Here is a 13,102-nt window from a genome sequence, read left to right on the forward strand (position 1 = left end):
GATGAATCTGAAATAATTATGCAATGTGAAATAACCCGCCCTAAAAGTTCATATAGTATGATTCCATTTATAGAAAACTAGAAAATGCTAACTAACCCACTATGACAAAAAGCGTTTTAATGGTTAGAGCTCATGCAAGGAGAGATTGGAAGGAGAGATTACAAAGAGGTATAAGCAACTGTGGAGGTAATGGTTATGTTCATTTTCTTGATTTTGGTAATAGTTTTCTGGGTATATACAAATGTCTAAACATAAAATTGTACATTTTAAAGGTATACAATTTATTCTATGGCATTTATACTCAATATAGCTTAAGAAAAATAATTCATGGTCTTTTAACTCCCCAACTTAAAAAAAAAAAAAAAGATGAGTTGGTTAAGATTATATTTAAAGACTAAAATTATCCAAGTCTATTAGTTAAACAATAAGGCCAAATATAAGGTCCAAAAGTTAGGAGACTTTGCAGTTACTTACAACACTTTACTGCCTTGAAGCCCTAAGTAAGACCATACTTTATTGAGTAATGAGAGCATTTTCTCTTAAAGAGATATTAATTTTGGGTTCTTCTCTTTTGGTTTTTATCCTTATAGCCCTAATGATGGTGGCGAGCTATTCCTGACTATATGGAAAGTGGCTGGAAGGAACAGCAAAGAGCTTCATTTTCTCAGTGACAATGACATTGGCAGTAGCACCATGAACAAGGTGACACTAAGATCCTGGGACACAACCAGGACAGTAGTCGATATATGATCAATTAACTTATGATCAACTAAATGAATTTAACATCTTCAAATTAGTTGACATGCTAGACTCATTAACAAAATGAAGGATAAAAATCACATGATCACCTCAATAGATGGAGAAAAAAAATTTGATGAAAGTCAACATATGCTTATGATCAAAACTCTAGACAAAATGGGTATAGAGGCAACACATCTCAACATGATAAAGTCTGTATATGAAAAGCCCATAGCTAACATCACAGCAAAAGAGGTAGAGGACTCAAAACTCAGACATGTTTCCTTTGACCTAGAGGATTCTATACTATTTCACACTCAGTGATGAGAAGCTGAAAGCCTCTTCTCTAAGATCAGGAACAAGATGCTTCTATTCAACACAGCTTTGAAAGTCTGGCCAGAGCAATTAGGACAAACAAACAAACAAACAAACAAAAAACAAATAAAACAAAACAAACAAAACACACACGTACAAAGAAAACAAAACAAAAAACATCCAAATTGGAAAAGAAAAGTGTCATTATTTGCAGATGGCATGTTATTATATATATATATATATAAAATCTTAAAGACTCCATCAAAAAACTGTTAGAACTAATTAGCAAAATCAGTAAAGTTGCAGGATACAAAATCAATGCATGAGGATCTGTTGTGTTTATATACATTAATAATAGAATAAAATTTAACCAAGGGGGTAAAAGACCTGTATATTAAAAACTATAAGACATTAATGAAGAAGTTGAAAAAGACACAAATAAATGGAAAGATACTCTGTGCTCATGAACTGAAAAAAATCAATATTGCTAAAATGTCCATACTACAAAGCCATCTACAGGTTCAATGCAACCCCTAATAAAAATTCCGAAGACATTTTTCAAAGAAATGCAGTAATCCTAAATTTGTATGAGACCACACACAAAAAGCCAAGGCAATCTTGAGAAAGGACAAAGCTAGAGGCATCATATTTCTTGATTTCAAACTACATTATGAAACTATAGTAATAAAAACATTACTATATTGGCATAAAAACAAATAGATTGATGGAACAAAATAGAGATCTCAGAAATAAACCCGTGTACATATGACCAACTAATTTATGACCAAAGGAGGCAATAGTATATAATGGAGAAAAGATAGTCTGTCTTTCAATAAATGTTGTTGAGAAAACCAGAAAGCCACATGTAGACTATTATTTCACATCACACACAATTAACTCAAAATGGATTAAAGATTTGAATGTAAGACTCAAAACCATAAAACTTCCAGAAGAAATCAGGCAAAAAGCTCCTTGACATGGGTCTTAGCAATGATTTTTTTTTTTATCCTACTCCAGAAGCAAAGATGATAAAAAAAAAAATGGACTAGACTATATCAAACTAAAAAGCTTCTGCAGAGCAAACAAAGCCATCAACAAAATGAAAATGCAGAAATATTTTGCAAATCATGTATCTGATGATAAGGGGTTGATATCCAAAATATATAAAGAACTCATGTAACTCAATAGCAAAAAGAGAAAAAAGTAATTAGAAAACAGACAGAGGACCTAAACAGGCATTTTTCCACGGAAGATATACAAATAGCCAAAAGGCACATGAAAAGATGCTCAACATCACTAATTATCAGGGAAATGCAAATTAAAACCACAATGTTGATACTATCTTCCGCATGTTAGAGAGGCTATTAACCAAAACGATAAAATATAACAAGTGTTAGCAAGGATATGGATAAAAAGAGACCCTCAAGCACTGATGGGAATGTAAATTGGTGTAGCCATAAGTTAAAACAGTATGGAGATTTCTCAAAATGAATGAATGAATGAATGAAGAACTGCCATATGATCTAGCAATTCTACGACCAGGTATTTATCCAAAGAAACAAAAACACTAATTCAAAAATATATATGTACCCCTGCGTTCATTGTGGCATTATTTATGATATCCAAGATAGGGAAATATAACCGTCCACTGGTGGATGAACGTATAAAGATGTAATACACACAGAACGGACTACTAGTCACCCACAAAAAAAATGAAATCTTGCCATTTAAGAAACATGTACAGACCTTGATAGCATGATACTAAGTGAAATAAATCAGAAAAAGACAAATACTGTATAATTTCCCATAATTGTAGAATCTTAAAAAAACCAAATGGACGAAACAAAATTCACAGATACAGAGAAGAGCAAAGCAGTTACTGATGAAAAGGGGAGTTGTAGGGTGGACAAAAATGGGTGAAGGAGGTCAAGAGGTACAAACTTCCAATATTAAAATAAGTAAGTCATGGGGATATAATGTGCCTCACCGTGATCATAGTAATATTGTACTGCATATTTCAAAGTTGCCAAGACAGTAAATCCTAAACATTCTCATCACAAAACATTATAACTTCGTATAGTGACAGATGGTAAATAGACTTGTTGTGGTGAACATTTCACAGTATATACAAATACTGAATCATTGTGTTACACACCTGAAACTTACATAATGTTGTAGGCCAATTTTACCTCAATAAAAAACAAAGTTCAGTATAAATAAAATCATGCTTTAATTTAAAAATTCCCTCCAAATTACTCAAACTTTAAAAAATTATTCATAATTTTTTTCTTCCTAATCTTAGAGGAATCTTTTAGAGACTAATACATCTCACAATAAAACAAGTTTTACTTATTTAAGTTTGTCAAAGTCAAAATTGATGCTTTTATTTAAAAATAAACACAGAACTTTGTTTTGATCTGAAATAAAAAGTACTTAAAAAGTAGTCCCTATTGTCCCAACAATAAGAAAAAAGCTAAGGAAACTGGAAATGAATGACTTTCCTTTGACCTACTAGAGAACTGGGGCTGCAGAGCAAATCACCACCCTGAAATCTGGAGAGACAAGTGAATAGAGAAAATTGCAGGTGAGATCTGCTCATTTGGAGAAGCTGCTGGAGTCAAAACTAGTAGGAACACCTAAACGATAATTTTGATAAATTTCTGGAGACTGAATATGGTCTAACTGGAGAATAAGAAACTTCTGGGGGCCACAGTCTTAGAGGGGAGTCTCCACACTTTCTTCAGCTTCCCCTACGGAAGTTCTGTGAGTTTATCACAGTAAATATTTGAGAAAGGGACCTCCTGGTTCTCATAGGGATGGGGGAAAACGAATCACTATGGAGAATGCTCTGGATGAATTTCATAACAAAGGGAGGACCTTACCAGAGAGTGCAATTTCTTCACCTCCAACTCTGTCCAACCTCTGTATCACCTAAGGTCAGGATTTTCTGTCTAATAGGGTCAGGTCTTCAAAGAAATAGATGGAGAAGCTGCAGCCAGGGAAGAGGGGGAAAAGGAGCTAGAGCATTGGAGAAACACTCATGAAGGTCAACACCCAAGACTCAGGCTAAAACAGTGACGTTTACTTGAATGATTATAGGACACTTTTTCTCCCCAGGCCTTTCCAAGACTGCAGACTAGTGATAGGGGATTGTAGCTAAAAAGCTGCAAGACACACGCTCTCTCTGAGTATTTGGAAAGCCTACAGTGAAAAGAAAAGAACAAACCAAAGCCACCAGAGGAATTTGGAACCTCTGACACCTAGACAGCTACAGCAAACATTAACCACAGCCCAAGTCTTAGTCACATTAACATAAAAGTTCATACTAAAGATCTATTTACCTCAGTTTCTAGTACCTGATATAACACTTCTGGCTCTCAAAAACCAATTGCAAGGCATGCTAAATGCAAAACAAACACCCCCCCCACACACACACACACAAAATGCAATTATTAGACAAGGCAATTATTAGAATCAGATTCAGAGATGACACAGGTGTTGAAATTATTAGGGGATTTAAAATAACTACAACTAATATATATATATTTTTTTTCTCATGGAAAAAGTAGAGAATGTGCAAGAATACATGGATAATAGAAGCAGAGATGGAAACTCAGAGAAGGAATCACAAGAAAATGCTAGACATGAAAAATAGAAATGAAGAATATCTTCGATGGAGTCATCAACAAACTTGACATAATTAACCCAAGATTAAGTGAGCTTGAAAAAGTACATGGATGCCTCGGTGGCTCAGTGGTTGAGCATCTGCCTTTGGCCCAGGGCAGATCCCAGGATCTCGGGATCGAGTCCCGCACTGGGCTCCTTACAGGAAGCCTGCTTCTCCCTCTGCCTGTGTCTCTGCCTCTCTCTCCGTGTCTCTCATGAATAAATAAAATCTTAAAAAAAAAGAAAAGAAAAAGTACATAGAAACTTACCTACACACTGAAATACAACGAGGAAAAAAAGAATGGTAAAAAGAAGCCCCCTGAAACAGAACATCCAAGAACTGCGGACGGTACCCAAATGTGTAAGAAACGGCTACCCTGTCTTTGTAAGTGCCTGGAACATTTTTGCTTTCTCAACCAGTAATGAGAATTCCTGTTGCTTTGTATCCTCACCAACAACTGTCAGGTTTTTGTTTTGTTTTGTTTTTAATTTTATCTATTCTAATAGGTATACTGTAATATAGGGGTATATTCTTGTTTTAATTTATTTGGCAAGATATCCCTTATTGAATTTAGTTTGCTGAGAGTTTTAAACATGGATGAGCATTGAATTTTGTCCAATAGTTTTTTCTGTGTCAACTGACGTGATCATGTGATTTTTTCCTTTATCCTATGAATATGGTCAAACTGCATCTTAAATGTTTAAGTACTGGAATAAATCTCATTTGGTTATGGTGTATAATTCTTTGTATATATTATTGGTTTGACAATTCTTATTACACATTTTTGATTATTGTTCACTAGATTTGCTAGTATTTTATCAAGGATTTTCCCATTTATGAGAGATATTGGTCTATAGTTTTCCTTCCCTGTAATGTCTTTATTTGGTTTTATTATTAGAGTAATGCTGACCTCAATAAATGAATTCGGAAGTGTTCCCTCTGTTACTATTTTCTTGAAGAGTTTGTGGAACATTAGTACTATTTCTTTCCTAAATTTCTGGTAGGAAACCATTCACTGGTTTCACCAGTGAAACCATCCAGATTATATGAGGTGTATGAAAGCACTGTGTTATCTTAGTAACTTCTCTATAAGCCTAAAATACTGTGAAATCAAAAGTTTATTAAGAATACAGATTCAGAATGTCATCCCATAAAATTATCCATGTATCTATATATATCACCTGCTATTTGTATGTATGTGTGCAGTGATGTGTAGAATCATGTTCACACATTTAAAGATAATTATTTCAGGGTTGAGTATTTGCATATTTTTGAACTCTCCTCTTTTTTATTGCATTAGAAAGAATATACGCATTTTTTTTTTTTTTGTCAGAAAAACAATGTTGTGCTAGAATAGTGAAGGATAGCTGCTAACTGCTGATTTGGAGGAACCATGTGGTGAAGTGTATTAAGTTCTTGGTTTATAACTCACCATGTAATGGACTCTTGGAATGATTATTACTATTATTTTGTTGCAAGTACTTTATGGTCTCACCCTTACAAACCCCTCCAGTCAATTTATCATCTTTCCCCGCTTCACAATTGACGCCTCTGTATACCATACCAAAGACACCCAATGTGGTTATTAAGCATTTCAACTATCTGCTCAATATGCCCAGGATTATAGCTCAGCCCTGCTACTGTGAGCCCACAGGCAAGTTCTTTAACCTTTCTAGGCCTCTCTCATTGGCACAATGGAAATTATTAATATTTTCTGCCTAATAAGGTTATTATGAAGACTGAATGAGACTCCACATCTAACAGAATGCTAGCCCTCAATAAAGAGAGCTGTTGCAGCTATTACCACCACTACTCACTCAGCACCACCACCTCCACTGAGGCTAATCCTACTAAAAGTGCACCACCATACCACCTTCCTCATCTTTATTTGGGCGGGCCTCTGTTTAGGATATGCATGTTTTCATCTTCCCAGTCCATTATTCACTTTTCCAGTGGTATGCTGGTAAACATTTAACAGATTCTTAAAAAAAAAAAAAAAAAAAAAAAAAGACCAACAGATTCTAAGGAAAACAAGACAACCCTCAAACCTCTAATTGTTAAACGTTGCCAACTCCCACATTATAAATACTGTCATCATAACTGATTTCAAGTCACCAATATGACATCATTGAGTGTGAGAGTGGGAAAGAAGCAGCAGCACAATTATATAGTATTTCTGCCATTCATATTCGTTAGGTATAAATAACCTCAAGAATACAGATAGTAGAAAAATACAGTGTAATAATTAGGAAGTGATGAGTTTTGAATATTGCCTTTGTATACAATGCATCTAATTATTACCTTAGATAACTTGTTTTCATGTTTACTAAACTTGGGCAAAAAGATTGTTTTAATTTGTATTTCTTTGATCACTGGTGAGATTCAATCATTTGTATCACGGGAGGGTTCTTTGATTTCAAGAAGCAGATTGTGTCTACCTTAAATGAAGAGGCGGTTATTGGAAGGAAACTGGATAGCCCATGGAATGCGAGATAGAAAAGCAACGTGCATTCCGTAGAAACTACACTTTGAATTTTTATCTTCTCCCCGGCTAGTGATAATGTGGTAGGATACTCTGCCATGGTGCTGGATAGCAGCAGCGAGCTACAGGTGGCAGCCGGCCATGCCATCAAGAGGGTGAGCAATGGGTATACTTACAACCATTCTGGTTTTCACTTTCAGTATTCAATTAATTACATGAGATCTTCAACACTTTCTTATCAAATAGACTTTTATTTTTATAAAAATAGATTATTTAGTCCAACTGCAGGCTAACGTAAGTGTCCTGAGCATGTGTAAGGTAGGCTAGGCAAGGCTATGATGTTCAGTAGCTTAGATGCATTAAATGTATTTTTGACTTAAAAATATTTTCAACTTACTATGGGTTTATCAGGATGTAACCCCATCCTAAGTTGAGAAAGATCTATACTTTCCATCCCTGTATGTTTCCACTCAGAATAACAATTCTTGGGCAAGGTTTTGATTGGAGAAGCATAGATCACATGATACACACTGAGGTCAGGAGTGCATGGTTCACTATTGTTGACACCAAAAGAATCACGTGGAGTGAGGGATATGGTTCCACAATGAAGAGATTCCAGGCATGCAAAGACAACAGCAATCATCTCAGTTTTTCCTGTTTTTGACCATTTGGGTTATTCCCTTTGGAAACCACCTATCTAAGTTCTTGGACTATTTTTCTATTGGAATGTTGGACATGGTTATGATTGCTTTGAGGTTTTTATATTTTAAGAGTAATAGGCTGGTATGTTTGTTGCAAATATTTTTTCCTATTGTGTCAATTTCTTTAACTTAGTTTTCCATGTTTCTAACAAAGAATGTTTAATCTGTGGACTGCTGAACACTCTTTGTTTTTTAATTTCTGAATTTTTGTCCTAACTAGAATTTTGGTTTCAATATAAGATAGAGATTTATTTTTTTTCCTAAATGGTAAGCTCTCATTATCGCTTATAGAATAATTTCCCACTTGTGTGAATTGCCTGGTTTGATATGCCAAATTTTATATTTACCTCAATCTATTTATGAAATTTCTGTTCTGTTTCTAATATGGCTTTTTGATGGCTGTTTTTTTCCCCATAAAGCTTTATAATCCATTTTAAATAGATGACAGGATAACTGCCCTCTTTTTATTCTCTTTTTATAGGATTTCCCTGGCTGTTGTCATTTTTCCTGAATAATTTTAGTATCATTTGCTCAAGTTCTCTAAAATCTTACTTCAATTTATTTTGCTAAATGTTATCAATTTGAAGAGAATATAAATATAATATTTGAGTCTTCCTATGCAGAGACATTGTTTAACAGAAAACTTTTGTATTTTTATGTAAATTTTCATATTTTATGTTATTACTTAAAAAAATTTCTTGATTTTGTGAATGGGAGTTTTCCATTACATTTCCAAAAAAGGTTGTTACTGTTATGTAACAGTAACAGTTTGTGATATGCAGTTTTTTCAACTCAAATATACTCTTTTATTAGCTAAAAGAGGGTTAGTCATTTCCTTTCTTTCCAAATATATTCCTTCTTGAATCAGTTGGTTAGAGAATCATCTATTTGATGGATGCTTTCCAATAGATATTTTATAGTTTTATGTAGCAGTGCCATGATTTACATTCTCTTCTCTATCTGGACATATGCCTATCTTTCCACTCTTACTTCTCATAATCTCTGATTTATTGTCTCTGTCTCCACACGGTATGTATTTCATCTTTTTTCTGTTTTGTTTTGTTTTGTTTTGTTGATTAACCCTAATATTTATTTTACTGTTTTTTGTTTGTTTGTTTTTTATAAAACAAGTCTTTGGATTTATTATGAATTCTCTTCTTTCTTTGCTTTCCTTTCAATTTCAGTTTTTATCTTTGGTTTCTTCATCCTACTATATTTTTGTATTAGTTTCTGCCTTTTAAAATCTTTGAATGGAAGGTTTTCTAAATCACTCATTCTAATTCTTTAATATTTTATAAGACATTTAAGTCCATGAATTTTCATTTAAATGAACTCTGTTGTTGTTGTTTTTACTGTTTCCTACATGTTCTGTGATATGTTTAATGCCACATACCTTATGACCAGCATGTCTGTCCTGATATCTAAGATACTTGGTTTTGTGGTGGTTGTTTTATTAGTGATTTCAATACCAGGATGTTTACAGGCATTGTTTCCTTTTCATTCTCTCTGCCTTATATTAAGTTAGGTGTTTAATCTCAGTTCTTATTGAAATTCACTTTTTTTCACATTATATTTTGATTACGTCTTGATGATACTGATCATTTGTATTTTGATAGCCTCAGATATTTGCTATTAAACACAAATACAAAGTTAGAGACCAAAAATGCAGTCCTTAAGTTTAAATTTCAAATCTAATAAAAAACTTTATAAGTTTTTCAGTGGTTAAAGGAAGATGTTTTCTTTCCTATTTTCTCATTAAGAAGATAGGGTTTTTGATATTTAACCCATGATTTTATTTTCTCCCCATGCAACATGATTTCCAAGCCTGAATATTTAGCAGACTTTACTGGTAACTTACATAGTTGATCTCTCTATATATGTACTCAATGATTTTTTTCCTCAGACAATTCTGAAAATATACTGATTTTCATTTAACTGATAAAAAAAAAGCATATCTGAGTAATTGACATACTCTTAATTTTCTTCTTACATGCATAAATATAAAACAAGCATTTTATTAAAAAGCATAGAAAACAATACCTTTTTTACATTAGAGTCACAATAATTAAAATTTTTTTATCATATTTAATGATAATAAAGTGAATTTGCTTCTAGTTTTTTGTCTTGTTAATACCTTATGGCATTACCAAACCTGGTCAATTTTTAAGATGTTGTTTATGCTGTATTTTTGAGCTTTAAATGTTACAAACATTATTGTTATCATGAACTTGAGGATGGAAAAAGTCAAACAGTGAATTACATAATCTCACCATTACTGTTAACTTAATGTTAAAGCAAATAGATACACACAATCATTCATAACTCTCCATGGATTGAGTTGACACTCTCTAAACAAGAATACATATATAAATTTACTGAATATATGCACTTCAAAATCCCAACGATTCTAAGTGCAGTAAAGTGACTAATGGGAAAAAAGCCTTTAAATGGTTAAAGAGATTCAAGTATTTGTGAGGAATGCTAGATTCTGCTCTGGTTATGCACTTTATTTGCCACAGGTGGTAACTTCTGTTGAAAATTCATGAGGTTGTTTTTGTCTGATTTTTTTTTTTAAGGCTTTGTAAGAGTTCCTGTTCTTGCCCTTTTAATAATTAATGTAGAGAGGGTCTTCTATTTGTGAGCAAGAATATTTGCTCACTTGTCTTGAGGGCCAGGAATGAAATACTGGTTGTTTTAAAGATTTGGTTAAAAAATAATTTCATTACATATATCTTATATGCATTGTTTTAGTTTTGCAATTTACATAATTAGCAGATTATATGCTCATGTAAATTGTTCATCAATTTCTTTTGAATTCTAGAAATAAATGTTTAAACTATCTCAAGTTCAAAGAGCAGTTTTATGATTGAATTTATACTTGTATCCATTTGACAACCAAAAAGCTTAATAATAGGTTTTAAGATATCCCTGTGAGATACGATGAGTCAACATATTCCATGTTAACAAATGTCATGAGTAATTTAACTTGCTATTATAAAAAATATAGATGTTAGTACTTTAGATATTTTACTTTGTATCATTTACCTGCTTCTACTCTGGAAAACAGATATAATTTAATTCAACTTTATCTTACTTATTAGAAATGAATCAATAATAAATATGCCAGCCCAGATAATAATTAGTTTTAGCCCAAAGTTTATGGTCAGAGGTTTCTCCTCTGCTTCAAGAGTTCTCATTCAAAATGAAGCTTATTAAGTTTTTATCATTACATTCTTATCAAGTTTTCATTTCTTTCCTTGAACTTAAAACATCTAAAAGGCTCAACTTCAAATACAGAAAATTCCTTCAGAGATTGACTCTAGGATCAGTAACAGATGTCTAAGCTTATAGCATTTTTGTATATATTAACCATAGTTTGTCATGATCACTTTTTGGGAATTTTCAAGTTTTTCTTCCTTAATTCAACTAGAGTAATGAATCTTATTGTTGATTAAGTGCATTCAGATGGATTTTGATAAATTTGAACTTTTTACTAAAAATATTAAGTTACTAGATTTTATTAAGAGTTTTTGCTTTATGAACCAACTAATTCCATACATTTATAAAACCAGGTACCTTCACAGAACTTAGTAGAGCTTGTATTTATATAATTACTTAGTATTTATTTAATTCATGCATGCATATTCCAGTAGACCAAGAGCTACATGATGAGAGACTTTTGTTTTTAATGCCCACTATTGCATATCTTTTTTTTTAAGATTTTATTTATTTATTCATAAGAGATACACACAGAGAGAGGCAGAGACACAGGCAGAGGGAGAAGCAGGCCTTCCACAAGGAGCCCAATGTGGGACTCGATCCTGGGATATCACGCCCTGAGCAGAAGGCAGACATTCAACCGCTGAACCACCCAGGCATCCCTCACTATTGCAATATCAAGAGTAGTACCTAGATTCCAGTAGTCATTTGATAAGCATCTGTTGAATCAGTGAATGAATCCCTTGTGGGTTTTCTTTTCTTTCTTTTTTTTTTTTTTTTAAGATTTTTTATTTATTAGAAAGCAACAGAGAGCATGAGCAGAGGGAGGGGGAGAGGGAGAGGGAGAGGCAGACTCCCCACTCTGAGTGAGGAGCCTGATGTAGGTTGCAGAACCCTGGGGTCATGACCTGAGCTGAAGGCAGATGCTTAACAGATACTGACACCCAGGTGCCCCTCCCTTGTGTTCTTGTTCTTCCAAACTAGTATTTACATAGTTAATATATATTATCCCTAGAAATTTTGACATACTCTTCCCCCCTATTTTGGTACCCAGTCTTTTAGGCACTATCACCTTTTTCTGAAACACTGTTTTGATTTAGTTATTATGATGCAAATTAAATTCATCTGAATTTCCCATCTTGCAATGCACCAAAAAATGTTTTACAGATAAGATTTTATGACTCTCATAGAAAGGCTATAAATACATGCTTTGCCTTACATTTTATTTAAGTGAAATTTTAGATACTGATTTCTTAATTATATACTCTCAAAATGTTCTGCATTTCTATGGAAAAATTTCCAGCAATAAACAGAAGAGATTTTTTTTGGCTGCTTCTGTAATATGTAATTAAGAGTTAATAAATTAGATGTGCTGTTATGTTAAATTGATTATCACTAAAAGGGACTACACATTTCATGTAGAATTTAAATGCATGTTTCATAATGGGATTAAAAAATCAGACATCCACTCTTTTCATAATGCTAACATAAACATGAAAGAATTAGTTGTATTTAAATTTTAAAATTGTATTTTTGTTCTCCTGATTTTACGGTTATGTGATTAAAATAGTCTCAGATAAAAATTAGAATGTTAGTTGGTGGAAAATACAGTATCGTAGATAGTGGGCTAAAATAAAACTTGAATGTCTAAAGTTCTCATAAAATTTGAAAATATCTGATCTTCTGATTTGGCAGGCTATTTGGAAGTACTTTACTTTCTTGTTGGTTAAAAATCTACGCAGAAGTCTTCAACACCAGAATGGAAAAAGATTCTTCAGTTATGTCCCACAAAGTCTTCCGAAAGAAAGTTCTTGAACTTTCTAAGTATACTATAGTTTTAGAGAAGTGCTAAACTCAGTTATGATACACATGGATAGAGATGACCTTGAGGAATTAGTATTCTCTGTGAAGAGTGACAAATTGGGTCCCTTCATGACTTTCATCTTGAAAATGATGGTAAAATATAATGTTGCTTTTCAA

This window comes from Canis lupus, chromosome 23 (assembly GCF_003254725.2).
Source record: "Canis lupus dingo isolate Sandy chromosome 23, ASM325472v2, whole genome shotgun sequence".
NCBI classification, from domain to species: domain Eukaryota; kingdom Metazoa; phylum Chordata; class Mammalia; order Carnivora; family Canidae; genus Canis; species Canis lupus.